Genomic DNA, 17203 nt, shown 5'->3' with positions numbered 1-17203 from the left:
AACACGGCTTTCGTTTTTTTACTATTTATGAGTAAGGAATTTTCTGTACTCCACGAGTTCAACTTTTCTAAAACGCCATTTATATTTGAAATTAGAGAGGGTATATCTGTGCCTTTGAATAGGAGGGTTGTGTCGTCTGCATATAAAATGTAATGTGGTTTGTCGCTAATACATGTTATGTCATTCACGTACAGAATAAATAATAGCGGGCCTAAAATGCTTCCTTGCGGAACACCAGTGGTTATTTGTTGAAGAGTAGAGAGGTTCTTTCCTATTGCTACGCATTGCAACCTGTGTTCTAGATATGATTTAAGAAGAACAGACGCGATGCCACGGAGGCCATATAAATCTAATTTTTTCAGGAGGGTCTGATGATTTAGGCGGTCAAAAGCCTTCGAAAAGTCTACAAATACACCCATACACAGTTGTTTATTTTCGAGTGCGTCAAGGATTATTTCTTTTTGCATTAGTAGAGCTGTTTCAGTAGACCTTTTGGGACGAAAGCCATACTGCGCTGGACTTATTAGTTCGAATTTGTTACAAAAGTTAGCGAGCCTTTTATAGATTACTTTTTCCAATCCTTTTGAAAAAACCGGTAGAATAGAAATAGGTCTATAGTTGGACATCTCATTTCTATCACCACCTTTAAAAAGCACTACAACCTTTGAAACTTGCATAAGCTTCGGAAAGCAACCTGTTGATAATGCTAAATTGTTTATAAAACTTAGAACCAGGGCGATAGTGCTAATTACGTATTTGACTGGACCAATTTGCATGTCGTAAACATCGGGAGAGAAATAAATATTGCCTCAATTTCACTTTATTCTGTTGGCTCAAAAAATATGCTTTTGGGGTTTCTAGGTATTGCATGACCGTTAGTTGTGGGGCAATGCGTTCTCATGACAACTTGTTTGAAAAATGTATTGAATTGTTCGGCAAGTTCTATACCGCGCACACGGTGGCCTTGAGAAACGAGTTCTTGGACAGGAGGGGGGTGCGCTCTCAGATTAAGAAGCTTGTTAATCTTTCTCCATACATCTGCACTGCCTTTGCAGGCATCTTGCTCAAACTGACTATGCAAGTAACACCGCTTTTCGTTTTTTAGGAATGAGTTCAACTTGTTGCGATATTGCTTAAACTTTTGTAGATCTGAAATTAGCCTTGTTTTAAGAAATTTCTTGTATAACTTATTCTTCTGTTTTATTCGTCTCAAGCATTCTTCGTTGATACAAGGTTTGCGATTTTTACTATTCGTTTTAAAGGTTCTTTCTTTAAAACTTTCAAGGTAAACACGTTTAAAAACTAATAAAAACTTGTCGTACGCAGCATCGGCAGTTTCGCAGGACATGACGTCAGCCCAGCTTTCGTTCATGAGGCGGGAATGGAAACAATGCAAAGTATCTTGTGTTATGTTTTGAATGCCTGCTGTCGCTGCTACTTTCACATGCGTCCTGTTATCATGACGTTCTAAGAAAAGATATATGTGTAAATGGTCACTTATGCTGGAGCGAACAACGCCAGATAACATTTTGGTACTCTTTGTATTGATAAGAAACAGATCTAGTACACTTTCTGTCTGAAGTGTGACACGTGTTGGCGTTTCACTGCAAATCGCAAAACCGTTTGATTCTATCGTTAAGCGGAACGACTCCTGCGCTGGGCCAGTTTTCTTGTATATCGATATTGAAGTCACCACCAAGTATTAATTCAAGATGATTTTCAGTCGCGTAGTTTAAGAGGCGCTCAAAGTGGGTGATGAAATTGCTTATCTGACTGTTCGGCGGCCGGTACATGACGGTGTAAATATTTTTGTTTGACACCAGAGCCATACATTCAAAATCGTCAGTTATGAATGAAAGCTCTGAAATTATTTCACATTGAAATTCGTTCCTTATGAGGATTTCGATACCACCACCTTGCTTGTACTGTCTATTTATGAAGATACTTTGATAACCTTCAAACCTGCAAACTTCCTCGTTCGATGAGTACCATGTTTCCGTCAGCATTATTATATCAAATTTGGAAACAAATTCATTGAGAAAGACAAGAAGTTCCTCTTCCTTATGCCGCCCTGATCGAATATTGAGGTGAAGGCAGGTAAGACCTATATTTTCAGACGAAATATATGCATTGTTAACGGCAACCGGGCATTCAGCCATTTTCACGAAAGAACTGCTAACTTAAGAGAATGTGGGTGTTTATGCGATTTTTTCCACGTCCTGCGCATTGCGGATGCGCACGATTGGTGACGACTCCTCTTTCCTGGCAAGAATTTTACCGTCATACGACCAAACGAAACGCCAGCCCTTTGCTTTCTTTCGCGCAACAGCCATACCAAGGAGTTGCTTGAGTGCTGGGTAAAGGTGCTCGTTAATGTACAGTGGCGAGGTGGGTGTAAAACCGAGGTCTTCGGTGGATACGCGCATCTTTTTTGCTTTCTTGAGCACTGCATCTCTTTTGGTACGGCTGTTGAATTGCACAACAATGTTTGGCGGTTTATTAGGATCCTTGACAGGGACACAGTGACAGACTTCAATTTCGCCTTCTTCGATAGGTACCTCTAGGGCATTACCTATCTGCCGCACTATCTCACAGATGTTTTCGTCTTCAGTCAAAGGCACTCATTTTATCTCGAGGTTGCGATTCCTCGAGTATTGCTCTGATGTAGGCACTGTCTTCTAGCTGAGACGCTTGTTTTTTAAGCGCTCGGCACTCTTCCGCAAGCTTTTCGTTTGATGCTTTAAGTTCTTTGTTAACTTTAGCGAGTTCAAAGCGTTCAGCCTTAGCTTTCTCGAACTCTTTATTGAAGAAATCTAAGCTCGCCTTCATGTCTCTTAATTCTTTTCTGAGATCCCTTTCTATATTGGCCTCAAACTCGCGCATTTCCTTTCTAAGTTCATTGCGAAGCTTAGTTAATTCAGACATGACGCTTGTCACACAAGGGCATACAAGACAGTAGTTGGCAGCAGTTTGGGCAGAAAAGACAAAGTGTTCACTTCGCGGAACAGAACAGAGGTTCTAACCTGTAACGATGATGCAGAATTTTGACGCGTGTCCCGGGCTGCCCTTGCTGCTGCCAACTGATGGCGAAGCCGGTGGGTCCGTCCGTTATGTAGCGGTCGTTTCCGCAGCTGGTCTGACATCACCGGCTGTCTCCCGTCACGTGGCTGTCTCTGGTCACGTGGTAGTGTTTCGCCACGCAGGAGTTATCTGGGCGCCGATGGGTACAGGCCAGGCATGCGGAGCTGTAACGATAATGCAGAATTTTGACGCGTATGCCGGGCTGCCCTTGCTGCTGCCAAGTGATGGCGAAGCCGGTGGGTCCGTCCGTTATGTAGCAGTCGTTTCCGCAGCTGGTCTGACGTCACCGGCTATCTCCCGTCACGTGGCTGTCTCTGGTCACGTGGTAGTCCTCCGCCATGTGGTAGTGTTTCGCAACGCAGGAGTTATCAGGGCGCCGATGGGTACAGGCCAGGCATGCGGACCTGTAACGATAATGCAGAATTTTGACGCGTGTGCCGGGCTGCCCTTGCTGCTGCCAAGTTATGCATATGATGACGCGTATGCATGCGCCGCATCACAGCAGGGTTCCCTCGCGGGGAGATGGGGGCAATTTTTTTGTTCCCTTTACCCTAGATCATGGTCACCATAAGAGAAAGTTGGCTTACCTGCACTGCGATTTGTAAGCGACCTTCGCCGCCAGTGAGACATAGAATCCTCCGCTCTAAAAGTGGAGGGTTTGGCAAAGGACAGGATGGATGTCAGTGCGAAGGTGGTGGATGGTTTGCAGGATGCAGTTGGGAAAAGGGTGTGCAGGGGAGCAGTAAGAGAGAGGAAGTGTATTGAGCTCCCAAACACAAATTTGCTGCGCCACAGGAACGAATTCTTGCCGCATCAAATCAACAATCATAAGGGTTTATTTCTGTCCACCTTCACAGAAGGAAATAGGAAGCCTATAACCCTAAGTAAAGCACTCAGTGAAAAGCATTTCCAAGAACCTGTGAACGGCAATACGATGAATTAGAGGATCCAGAGATTGTGCTTTCGGGAAAAATTCGAATGACTTCAGCCAGGGGAACGGTTGTCGAGCTGGTAGCCAGGCAGCCGACTAGTCTGACGGCAGGATGCTGGACACCAAGCCCGTGTAAACATATTTAACAACTTATGTCAATGCTGCAACTAAAGGTACGTCTACGTTTTTATGGCTGATTAGTTTTGGAACCATCCGGTCTAGTTGGATAGCAGAGTGTAACTTTTTGCTGAGCAAGTTGGTGAGTAGTTCCAGTGATTTGAGGCGCAAAAAAAAACCACCGACGGTGAATGCAGAGTACACAAGATAGGCGCTAGTAGACAGGTAGGGCCTGTCCTACATAATCTGAATTCACCGTCTTTGTTTTTGTTGCGCATGAAATCATGGGAATTTCAGAGCAGTATTTGCCGAAGTGTAAAGGCTGTTTGAATTGTGTTACGCCGTTATAGTGATGTTAAACGGATATCTGCACTAGCTGCTCGTTGTAAGCTGCGAAAGCAGATCTGGTCAAAAGGAAAGAACTGCCACTGAGTGGGTTGTTCGTTACGATGGGCCTGAGTGAGCCTTTAGCAGCAACCTGTTTTATTTCCTTCCGGTTTTTATGCCATTTATTTCCTGAATGGATACGTAGTGGTGAACAAGGAAGTACCGTTGCCTCCCGGGAAACAGCCGGAGCTCGCACAACCCGAAAAAACAGGCTCGCTGAATACGCTGCGGGAATGCACCACTCTCCTCCTTGCTTTCCAGTCGCGTTGGCTATAAACCTGTTCTGCTGTGCGCGCAAGACCACGAGCTTTTCACGGCACTGTTTTGTATTGCCCCCGACGCCTTATCGAACAGTTTTGGTCGAGCACTTCTCCCTTGCAATGTTTGTCATGCTTTTGAAGAGATGCAGGATAAAATTGTTTTATCTCCGCTTACCTTTATTGAAAGAGTTAGAAGGGAGTTTTTATGTTTAAAATCGTTTTTCTTTCGCTTGGAATGCATGGCCTCAACTATAGACGAAAAAACCATTGAAAATTTCAGTAATGTGAAAATGATATGAGAGACGCAACATTTTTTGTCTGCGAAATGTTTGTTTATTCTCTGAAGCAATAAACTTGTCCGAGTAAAAGTTGTCTTAAGAATGACATGCAAACTTAACTCTTCCTGCTTAAAACTACAGCAACCCGCGAATCTATCAAGCAAGGAAACAAACCGCCATTTACAGGGGGGGACACACCAGTGCTAACTCTTGTTCGCTGATCCCATTTTAACATTTGTGTTAATGAGTAACACGTACTGCGTCTGAATACAGCACTATTAGAGTTGTCATAATTAGCGAAGTACTGCCTTATGATGGTTTCTAATATTGACGTGTCCCATTCATAAGCGATTTGCACCTCGGCTTGGGTGTAATTAGTTTGAGTGTGCAACTATGCTTTATGTGTCACCACTTGATCCAGAGTGAACACAACGATGTCCTCAACGGCGCTTAGTTTTATGTGCACAAACAACGTTGCGCACAATGGACGTTTGGTGATTAAAATATTTATTGATAATGTTTAGAAGACTAAAAACATATGGGAAATAACCAAATCCAAATTCGTGTGGTTTTCAAATTGCCTGCAATGTTGATTAATGTTTTTCAAAACGTCAAATGTGCATTTGTATTTATGCCGCATTTTAAATAATATGTTTTGTACTGACAAAATTTAATCAAACAAAGCACTTGGGTAATTTTACAGCTATTTATTTACGTTTCATTTGTGGAAAAGCTGAAAACGTTGAGCTACAACCCCGTTTTAATTAAAAAACTGCCTACAGTTAACAAAAAAACTTTTATGAAAAACACTTGTTCTCTGCAACTGCGCCCACATTACTACCGATAGATGTTCTTATGACACAACCTTATTGCCGTAATAATTTTATCACTCAAGTCACCGTGACACAGATGTCATATTTTAATAAGATCTCAGAAGTGTTGCCACAAAGACTTTGGCCGCCATCCGGACCTGCTAAAGTGGATCAAAGTGGATGTCCAGCGAAACAGTTGGTAACCACTACTAATGGTGATGGAGGAGGTAATGAGATGTTTTTATTCGCATTCGCGGGCTTGTCGCGCGCGATCATCTAGTGTCACTACATAAGGGTACAGAGTGTTGGCACCCTTTTCTGCTATTGTTCCGTGCCGCCGCCATGATTATTGGTCAGTTCGCATTCCTTGGCATTTATTTACACTGCGACGGTTCTTGGGCGCCGCCATTTTGCTATTAATGTGTTTTACTCCGTTAACTCTGACAGGCTTAGGTTGTCCTCCGGGCTGTGCGGATGCACACGACTGAGGTCATAAGGAATGCGAATCAAACAAACGGTTGTAACAACATTTCAGCAGCAGAAGTGTGTCCAAAGACGCCCTTTTGCTGCGTTTAGCAAATGACGCGGTCAAAGTTAACAGCGAGGTTGTAGACGCGGCAATTGCGCAACACTGATGAGCAAAAAATGGCAGCCGTTTCTTATTTACGTGCCTGAGCGGCGGTACCCTAGTACCTTATCTACGTACAGTACGCCCGCCTTCTCTCGTGGCAAATCAGAGGGCCTGGCTTGCCTGACTAATGCGCTCGGTGCCTTATGCAATAACTGCTCTATTCAGGACGCCGCCAGGGGGCCACGGCGTGCATCGCCTCGTGTGTGGGCTCTTGTAATTTCGATCTGGGTTGGCGAACGTTTTAGTATCCTGGATTTTAAAGTGAATACGAGTCTTCGTGAACATGTGCTGAACACCTGGACACCAAGATTCGGCCCCTAGGATCGCCGAGGGCTTCGAAAACGGCTTCGGACTCCTCGGATCGGTGTCTAGGCGTAACGCACCAGCGGCGTTCCACAACTCGCATACCTGCAGCAGCGGCTACCGGTACCGCGGCGGCCGCTTACTTGGCGGCGGCTGTGCCTGCGGGGGTTGCTGCGATATCTCAACCGGCACCATTGAAGCCATCGAGTGGACACTGCGTCTCTTTCAAGACGCATGAAGCAGCGATGCTGCACGAAGACACGAACGGCCCATCGGACCCCATGACCATGCCGTCGAATACACGCTCCCGACAGGATGAAGGTGAAAACAACGACTCGCAAGACGACCAGATACAGCATGACCTCGACGACGAAGAACGCTGGCAGCGAGTTCCTCTAGCCAAAAAGAAGACACGCACATGCAGCGACCGGGTAAGTCGATCACGAATCAACCTGCAGTTGAGACCTCTAGCTAAAATTAGAATCAGACGCGTTCCTCGACACGCTATAGCCAATATCGGTTGTACTGCCCCCTCGGCAGAATTGGCTGAAATGGCTGCAGTGACTTTTGACGACGCAGCCAATAGCGTTCATATAGCACTGTACGACGAAAACCCCGCGGCCAAGCGACTTCAAGTAGACAGGCTAACCTTTCGACAGGATGGCAAGAAACAATCAATTGAAGTGGTAATCGAACGCCTTCAAACTTACAAAAACACCATACGAGGTCTGATACAAGTAGACCCGTCGGAAAGCAACCATGACATTATGAAATGGGCTCGCTGCGAACAAGCGGAAATCCTTCGTGTTGAAAAGATTGGAAAGACTCACCGAGCTGTGCTAACTTTGGCACGACTACTTTACCAAGAGTGGGGAAATACTACATGGAGCACGTTCGGGATGCAGAATATCGCCCAAAACGCGTAGTCTGCTTTAACTGTCATGAACTTGGGCACATGGCAAAATTCTACCCCTTTCCCAGTGTCTGCTAAGAATGCGGCCGCTGTCGTACGGAAGCTGATGATTGCGCTGACACTGAATTCTGCGTGGCATGCAAGAAGACTGGCCACTTATCTGTTAGGAAATTTTGCCCTAATCGCGTCCCGAAAGCCAAAGAGAAAACTGCTGAAACCCAAACTGTGCGCAACAATCCTCCAGCATCACGGTCTATTAGTGCCTCCAGCCCAGCTTCTACTGGAGTCTCGTGGGCTTCTGCGGTGACTGGCATGAATAAGGATAACGCACAATCTGCACTCTCTACCTCCAAGTCACCCGGTAATGGTGGAGAACGCACAACTTAAAAAAGAACTTCATGAATTACGCACTGAGCTGCAAAACGTGAAGAAGGAACTTGGGTCTCTCCGAAAATATGTGCGTCGCAAGGAGTCGGTTTCTCCACCTCCACCGAAGAGTTTCGAACGCCGAAGCTGTTCTCGCGTTCAGCGCCAAAAACAAAAACCCTGACTTGACGCCTCCTCCACGTTTATCACGGAGCAGATGCTTGAGCAGCGAGAGGCGCAGCTAAGATTTCAAAACAACGAAGAGTGCCAGAAGGCTTTTAGTGGCATTACGTCGTTACAAGAACAATTCAACAGCCTTAAAGAATACATCCAACAAATCACACAGCAAATGCAGGAATTTACTAGAATGATGACGCCAGAGGAAGCCAAACGCAGAAAAAAAGAAACTCAGTAGATGTCCTTCTTGCCCTCCCCTCCTCCCAAAAGGCTAATAGTTCAATGGAACTGTCGCAGCTTTGCTCAAAGAGGTCCTCTTCTTAAACACCAAATTTCTTCTCTACAGCCTTTGGCCCTACTGTTGCAAGAAAGTAGAGGCACATGCAAAATTCCTAATTATGTTTCTTTCGCGGACCCTACCATACCCCACAAGTCAAAAGACCTTAACAAAGCACCCAGCGTTAGTGGTCAGGCCACTATTCTTGTTTACAAGTCTTGCAAAGTTGTCCAGCATCATTGGGACAACGCTAGCGATTTATCTCGCGAGGTAATAATTGTCCGAATGGACCCCCCCGGTGGCAAAGCCCTTCTACTAGTGTGCGTCTATCATCGCCCTCAATGCACCTCGCACGTTCGGGGCACATACGACTGGATTCCCCATGTTCTTTCTTTGAATTTTTCTGGACCCATCATATATGCTGGAGATTTCAATGCTCGAAGCACGCTTTGGGGATACCCCACTAGTGATCTCCGTGGGAAGCTTCTTGAGCAAGCGATAGAGTTTAGCCACCTACAATTGTGAAACGAGGCTTCTGTTTACACTCGCGTGGGCCTACGTTCCTCCCAAAGAGACACAACGAAGAGACCTCACCTTCTCCACACCTGGTATAGTCAAGTCATGGCACACTGCCCCTTGTGCCTAGGGTAGCGATCACTACCCTATTCTTCTTCATTTGAAGTCCAAGAAACTCCGACGTAAATGTCAGTACTCTACAATTAACTGGAACGAGCACGTTCGGGATGCAGAATATCGCCCAAAACGCGTAGTCTGCTTTAACTGTCATGAACTTGGGCACATGGCAAAATTCTACCCCTTTCCCAGTGTCTGCGAAGAATGCGGCCGCTGTCATACGGAAGCTGATGATTGCGCTGACACTGAATTCTGCGTGGCATGCAAGAAGACTGGCCACTTATCTGTTAGGAAATTTTGCCCTAATCGCGTCCCGAAAGTCAAAGAGAAAACTGCTCAAACCCAAACTGTGCGGAACAATCCTCCAGCATCCGGGTCTATGAGTGCCTCCAGCCCAGCTTCTACTGGAGTCTCGTGGGCTTCTGCGGTGACTGGCATGAATAAGGATAACGCACAATCTGCACTCTCTACCTCCAAGTCACCCGGTAATGGTGGAGAACGCACAACTTAAAAAAGAACTTCATGAATTACGCACTGAGCTGCAAAACGTGAAGAAGGAACTTGGGTCTCTCCGAAAATCTGTGCGTCGCAAGGAGTCGGTTTCTCCACCTCCACCGAAGAGTTTCGAACGCCGAAGCTGTTCTCGCGTTCAGCGCCAAAAACAAAAACCCTGACTTGACGCCTCCTCCACGTTTATCACGGAGCAGATGCTTGAGCAGCGAGAGGCGCAGCTAAGATTTCAAAACAACGAAGAGTGCCAGAAGGCTTTTAGTGGCATTACGTCGTTACAAGAACAATTCAACAGACTTAAAGAATACATCCAACAAATCACACAGCAAATGCAGGAATTTACTAGAATGATGACGCCAGAGGAAGCCAAACGCAGAAAAAAAGAAACTCAGTAGATGTCCTTCTTGCCCTCCCCTCCTCCCAAAAGGCTAATAGTTCAATGGAACTGTCGCAGCTTTGCTCAAAGAGGTCCTCTTCTTAAACACCAAATTTCTTCTCTACAGCCTTTGGCCCTACTGTTGCAAGAAAGTAGAGGCACATGCAAAATTCCTAATTATGTTTCTTTCGCGGACCCTACCATACCCCACAAGTCAAAAGACCTTAAAGGAGTACTGACACCAAATTTTGATACCTAAAAAATGATATAATTGGCTTCAGTAGTTTGTACAGATGCCTCACAGAAATTTTGGCAGCGATCCGAGGCCGGAATCACATCTAAAATCGATTTTGATTGTCCAGGCCGCGAGCTTCCACAAATCGGCACAACTAGCGCAATCGCTTTCGGCGTGACGAAACATTGGCCTACGTGTCTGGCCGGTTCAGGGTGACGTCATATAGTCGTTTTCAGAACCGGAAACGATATCCTGCGCTGCTGTTGTCGGTGGTATTCGTTTGGGCCAGAGACGTGGGCGTAGCTGTGTGAGCAATGCTTGTAAACGTTGCGTGTTCGACGTCTTTGCTCTTCAGTTCGTTGCCGGCGCATGGTGTTCGGCACTGGTGCCGAAAACGGCGTGGTGCGCGATGTCGACGGGCACCGCGGCGACGCGGCGGTGCGCGTCGGCGAGCTCGCCCAAGTTGTGCTATGGCCAGCTCGCGGTATGCGAAGTACTGCTCGTGGAAGCCTGCCCGAGCAAATCGACGACGACGCCAAGATGCATTATTTTCCACGCGACGACATGCAGCGCTAAATGTGGACTTCGTGGAGTTCGTGCACGCCGGCGGCCGCAAGAACTGTCGCCCAAGCCAGCGGGCTCGGGGTTGCACGGGTCACCTTGGGTGTTGGGAACTTAGTATCGTGGCGACTATTTGATCGCTGGTATCTGTACAACTGCGAATGACCATCCCTTACACAAATTTTCACCACACTATCATCCCCTTTTTCGCATATGAAGCTTTATTTTGGCAATAATTTCCGTTTCTGCGATCGGTTACCAAGACATCTGCCGCGGCCTGTTTTGATTCTAGCGCGCAGGTGGCGCCATCTTTCGGCCGCTCGCCGTACCGTGGTGCCGACAGTGCTGGGTCGGAGCGCCGAACCTCCGCTGCCGGTCAGCGTAGGCTTCCCATCGCGGCAAATATCTGAACGCCACTTTTAAATTCAGCTCTGATAACAACTCCTAGCACAATTTTCAACACACTAACATCTAGTTTATCGCATGTGGAACTTCTTTTTCGTGATCAGATTGATTAGAAGAGTGGCGACAAGCTGTTGCTATCACGGTCTGCGCCGGTTCGAGCCGCAGTGATATTAAAAAACGGACGACAGCAAAGACATCGCCGGCCTAATCACCTGGCCAAATAAAGTTGTTCTGTCTGTCGGGTGGCAGTGACTCATCCGAGTCTGAAGATTCAGACGACATGTCGACTGCGCGGGCGAGTCGCGGACCATGTACAATCGTAGCAGACGATGCGGCGAACGCATGGAGGAAAGAAAAACGTCCCTGACGTCACGGGTGAGACCGTGACGTAAGGCTGCCCGCTTGCAGGCTGGCCTTCGAACGGCCATTTTCCCGCGCGGCGACCAAATTTGAAATTGGTTGCAATAAACTTGCTATAATTAATTCTGTGTTGGCGGCTGACGGCTTTCGGTTCGATTTTCGTAATTACTGGGCCAATAGGTATTCTTTACAGCATAAAAACTGAAAGCGAGAAATTTCGTGTCAGTACTGCTTTAACAAAGCACCCAGCGTTAGTGGTCAGGCCACTATTCTTGTTTACAAGTCTTGCAAAGTTGTCCAGCATCATTGGGACAACGCTAGCGATTTATCTCGCGAGGTAATAATTGTCCGAATGGACCCCCCCGGTGGCAAAGCCCTTCTACTAGTGTGCGTCTATCATCGCCCTCAATGCACCTCGCACGTTCGGGGCACATACGACTGGATTCCCCATGTTCTTTCTTTGAATTTTTCTGGACCCATCATAATTGGTGGAGATTTCAATGCTCGAAGCACGCTTTGGGGATACACCACTAGTGATCGCCGTGGGAAGCTTCTTGAGCAAGCGATAGAGTTTAGCCACCTACAATTGTGAAACGAGGCTTCTGTTTACACTCGCGTGGGCCTACGTTCCTCCCAAAGAGACACAACACCAGACCTCACCTTCTCCACACCTGGTATAGTCAAGTCATGGCACACTGCCCCTTGTACCTGGGGTAGCGATCACTACCCTATTCTTCTTCATTTGAAGTCCAAGAAACGCCGCCGTAAATGTCAGTACTCTAAAATTAACTGGAACTCGTTTCGGACGCTATTTACGCCAACGGACATTTCCGACATCCCTACACTGGTTGCCAATATCACGACTGCTCGCACGAATGCTATCGAAACTGTTGAAAGCACTGTTGAGATTTTCCAACCAGACCTCCACATGCATACCCTTTTGTGAACTGGGAAGCGACTTACTACTCGCTACCGATCTCAAGGAAAGAAACATCGCGATTTATTGAAGCTCAAAAGGCAGTATAAAATTATTCACGAATACCAGAAAACCCTCCAAAACGAGAAATGGCATGATCTCTGCCAACGACTAGGTCAGGAGAGAGGGCTCGCACGCCTTTGGGCGATCTTTCGTGGCCTGTGTGGCAAGAATAAGACCAAGCTCTCAATCGTCGAAGAACTATGCCTACACATGAATTACACGGATGATCAAAAGGCTATCGTGAAAACCTAGTTCCCCCATGCGACATCCGACTCCAGTTGCCTGCAACCCCTTTCTGTTATTGAGATACAAGAACGTCACCCTTCTCTAGATAGTCCCTTTACACATGGGGAAGTCCAAATAGCACTCAACCAAGGGAAGCCTAAGTCTGCCCCAGGACACGACACAGTCACCTGGCAGGACCTCCGGAATCTGCCCCCAGAAGGGAATTCTATTCTTCTCGAGCTTATTAATCGGTCAAGGGAATCAGGCGAAGTTCCTGAACACCTCAAAACAACGATCATACACCCTATTCCCAAGGCAGGAAAGGATGCTAGAAAACCTGAAAATTTGCGACCCATTGCACTCACTCCTACTCTAAGCAAGATAATGGAAAGACTGATAAATAATCGTTTGAAGTATCATTTGGGACGCACAGGCTGGTTCCACCCAGCTCAAAGTGGCTTCCCCCCAAATCTCGGAACGCATGACTTCCTATGGCTCCTGCGGCGAGTCATCAACCGTAAATCCAGAAAACGCATCCCAGATTACGTCCTCTCTTTAGATATAAGAAAGGCTTTTGACAATGTTTGCCAAAACGGCATCCTACAGGAGCTGTCCCAGGCTTTTCTCAGTGCCAAGGCACAAGCCTGGATCCAAAATTTTCTGCAACATATCCCTATACAACTGAACTCTGCAGGCCATGAAGTCACCACTTACTACGTAAACCGAGGAGTTCCTCAAGGCTCTATACTCGGACCAATGCTGTTCAACCTTGCAATGAACCGTGTCGCCCGACAGCTTGAAAAGGATACCTCCGCTCGATTCGCCCGGTACGCCGACGATGTCGTCGTCTGGACAGAAGCGGCCGACTACGATGGCAAGGAAGCCATGCAGTCAGAACTTCAGGCTGCCGTTTTAAGTACGAATGCACTTTATAAGCGACCCCGAACCTTCCGCCGTCCGCATAGCAACAGCTGCGGGTGCGCGCGCTTTTCGTCTTCCTTAGCAACGGGGGGAGATGGGCGCGCGCTGCCTGGCCGCTGACATGGCACATACCCACGTGGGAGATTGGCCAGGAATGCACTTCTTAAGCGAGCCTGAATCGTCGCGCTCGCATAGCGCCTCCTCTCTCCCCTCGCCTACTCTCCTAAAGCCCCTTTACTACTCTCCAGCTCGCAACACCCTCTCTCGGCGCGCCAGCCAGGCCACTACACTATATAAAAAAAAACAGCATCCGGTGCCAGGTGTCGATCTGCGGACTTTGCGGCCGCAGCACGACGCTCTACCGACTAAGCCACGGACGCGACGTTGATATCAGTGTTAGTAACGCGCCTTATATCTTTAACGCATTCAAACTACGTCGTCAGCGGCGTGCGTTGGCGACTCAGCGGCGTTATAGCGGCTTGATAACTGCGTGGTGTACACGTGATACTACAAACCCGCTAGGTCTGCATTCTCTCACGTGACTGCGCCTCCTCTCCCTTCACTCCGGTCGGCGCTTCGCAGCTGCGGTGCGCTGCGGTGCGGTGCGCTCCTCCTCTCGAACATACACGTTAATTCACCAAGATTTCCACAGAGGGACAAACGAGGCGTGTTAAACCGAACGTGATCACGAGGGGGTGTTAATGTAACTAATTGCAGGACCCCTGGATGGGTCCTGCAATACCTCACAAATCCATGGCCTAGTAGGAGAAGCCGAACTTTTCGGAATTCTAGGTGCCCTTCAAAGCATCCAAAAGAATCGCCCGTCACTTCCTCAAACGAAGCTACGCGTTATCACAGACTCCCACGTGGCACTTCGTGAATTAAATCGTTCTTTCACCCCAAACGCCACTGCCACTATTATACTGAGAAAAATTCACGAGCTACGGCAAGAATTCGTATCCGATCGTTTGGTTTGGACCCCGGCGCACACCGAGAGTGACACAGGGAACCAGTTAGTCCACATGGCTGCCCGGGACAGTCTCTCACATCCTCCCGTGGTTTCTTCTGACCCACCCCCACAGGACGCGACCTGGCCTGAAAACTACCGCAAAGCAAAGATCCTTAGTCGTCAGCGCCTCCGGGAATCCTCCCCTGTCAGTTTCCTCACACCTTTAAAACGTCTCCCCAGAAAAGGAGAAGTTATTGCAAACAAGATATACACAAACTGTGCATATACCCCCGATATTCTCTTTAAATGAACCTATCCTTGTACAGCATATACTCCAAAGTGCATATTTTGTGGGGAATCAGTCGTTTCCAATATTTACCACCTTATCTGGATGTGCTCTGCCTTTTCACAAGGACGATCGGAACTTTAAGCACTACACTCCATCCCGTGTGATGAACAGGACTATATTAGCCAAATGCGTGCTAATCCCTCTTTATTAGAGGCAATTGTAGAGTTCTCTCTCCAGAATGGTCTATATAAAGCAGTTTGATTCGTGATTGACTCAGCCCTGTATGGGTCAGTGATTCCTTGACATGTGCGAACTGACTTTGTAATGGGACAAAAAGTGCAAATGTGTTATCGATTACTTTTTTTCATATTTTTTTTCCTTTTCCCACTCTCCCCCATCCCCTTCAGGGTCTCATGACCTCCTCCAATAAACAGCCAATCAATCAATCAATCAGGACAGCAGTCTTTCCTAGCCGTCAAAGACAGTCTACAAATATAATCAGGGGAACATGGTGGGAGGTACTTTTATTAACAAGCTTCTTATGATCCATAGTGCGGTTTGGGGGCTTGTTTTGTGGTTTCCTTAAACGAATTCTGCGTTCTACGCTGTATGCCTGATTAAGCTGAAGCATGCGTTCTAAGTCTTATTCCTTGGCGCCTTGTCGTTTTTGCGCACGGATGTTGTTTTTGCCAATGGCGAAGAATTCGTTGGGGGCAGAGGTATATAGCTTGGCTCTAAAACGTTCCTCAGAAGCGAGTTGTCATCATAACTGACCACTCTCTCGGAGTTCATATGTAAGAGTTTTGGTTGGTTATGTTTACTCCGCAATGAAATGGGAATGGCAGTGTATTTGGAGGACGTTGCCCAGCATCACTCACATAAAAAACTGCTTCAACGTAACGTAAACTAACATATTAAACCTAACACCAATCCAACCAAACTTAAACTCCATTTAAATCTATTGTAGAGCTAACCTGAACTAGTTTGACCCATCATAACTAGGATCCTTCCGATTTTATTTCGGAACGACCAGAGAAATACTCTCAAAAAGGTAATCGGTGATTCGGCTCTAATCTTCGATATACTAAGAAAGTAGTGTGTCGAACAAAAAAAATACCGGTTTGGTTACGGTTCTGGTTCACGCAAAATCATTTCGTTGCGGTTCAGTTCCGGTTCGACAAAATCACGTACTGAACCGGTTCTCGAACCGGTTCGGGAGCTTCAACTGGTTTGGCAACCGGTTCGATGAGTTGAATCATCACTGAAGTTAGAAAAAAAATTAGTAGTTCAAAACGACAGTCAAATGAAAATACAAACAAAAAATTAAAATTCGGCTGTACCCCAAGGGCTGTGGCGCAAACGCAAAGCAAACTTTAAACAATTGCGAGATATTAGAAAAACAGATGAAGTGGGGCGATATACCCCCTTCTTTCTCGCCCAGACTTTATGTCGTCCTAGAGACTATTCATAAGGCCACCGCCAAGAGATATGACGCTGGGATATATTTTCTGCCCTTTCCTTTTTTGTTGAAGTCGCTATCGTCGCTATGGAATCACCCATCAAGCTAACCTTGAAGCCTTAAATTTAGGCCTGCGTACTGGCGCGTCCAAATACCAGCGTCTACTACCAATGGAACACACTTTTTTATATTTGTAACAAAACCTAAAATCTTACAACGGGCATATAAATACTACCAATGAATTAGAATATTTAGTTACCCTGAATGATTAGTTAGATGTCACCTTATTGAATTGTAAGCCACTCTTGTTAAAAAGAAGCTTCAGTTATCGCTTAGTCACTGCATTATTGCTCTGACCACTGCTATTCGTTTTGTGATAGCTATACCGGATGTGTGCATTGCGATCAGTATGTCATAGCTCCCCCGACCCCAGGCCATTGTTTCGTGTGCTACATTGCCGAATCATATAACAGGTTATGTATGCTGTTGCAAAAGGAAAGGGAAATTTGACGCGCGAAGCATGAAATGGGACTTTTTTGGGTAGACTCTCTTTAGTTCGTCACACCAGTATTCCCACTCGGAACGAGTAGCAGTAGAAGTAATGTAGCTGTTTGGGCAGTATTATAAGTGCACCTTCGAAAAAAAAGCAGACCTGAAAGAGACAAAACTGCATCAGCACACAAACGGCTTAGCCACTCAGCAGCTCCTACGGTCACACGTGTCAAGTATTACAATTTGCAGGTGTGCGACCTTTCAAACAAATTACGA

Source organism: Haemaphysalis longicornis, unplaced genomic scaffold, assembly GCF_048455015.1.
Source record: "Haemaphysalis longicornis isolate Haplotype H1 unplaced genomic scaffold, Haemaphysalis longicornis Haplotype H1 scaffold_13, whole genome shotgun sequence".
In the NCBI taxonomy this organism is placed as follows: domain Eukaryota; kingdom Metazoa; phylum Arthropoda; class Arachnida; order Ixodida; family Ixodidae; genus Haemaphysalis; species Haemaphysalis longicornis.
The sequence above is the reverse complement of the archived record's forward strand: the minus strand, read 5'-3'. Positions refer to the sequence as shown.